This window comes from Octopus bimaculoides, chromosome 5, assembly GCF_001194135.2.
Source record: "Octopus bimaculoides isolate UCB-OBI-ISO-001 chromosome 5, ASM119413v2, whole genome shotgun sequence".
NCBI classification, from domain to species: Eukaryota; Metazoa; Mollusca; class Cephalopoda; order Octopoda; family Octopodidae; genus Octopus; species Octopus bimaculoides.
The window spans coordinates 65,660,784-65,661,146 of record NC_068985.1 but is presented as its reverse complement, the minus strand read 5'-3'; the positions used below and the strand labels follow the sequence as shown (position 1 = coordinate 65,661,146).

General features: G+C 32.8%; 1 protein-coding gene across 1 annotated transcript in view; it reads right to left on the bottom strand.

The window, feature by feature from the left end:
* LOC106870882 (ruvB-like 2) overlaps window positions 1-363 on the bottom strand; it is a 51,888-nt gene that overhangs the window by 20,648 nt on the left and 30,877 nt on the right. The window lies entirely within an intron of this gene.

The following is a 363-nucleotide window of genomic DNA, read 5'->3' as shown; positions in this document are numbered from 1 at the left end:
ACAATATTTTATAACGTGTTTGTGTTTTCTTATTTTTCAAAAGAGTATCAGCTGTATTCTTTGTAAGACTTGTGTGAAGACTATTTCTTGGATTCACACACTTTCTAAGGAGGTAACCGACTAATGTAGCTTTACAATGTTACCAGGATGTGATTGTCAAACTGTTTAGATTTACTATCAGTGTGATGTAGTGTTTCTGGACTCCATTGGTCAGGAGTTCAAACCTGACAACTGGTATTGCCTTGTTTTATTATTTTTCTTTTCATCTACAAGGTATTTACTTGACTTTCTGTATGATAGGTGCCTCTCTAATGCTAGAATTAATAGCAGTAAGATCTCATTGAAATATTCAATAATTATAGC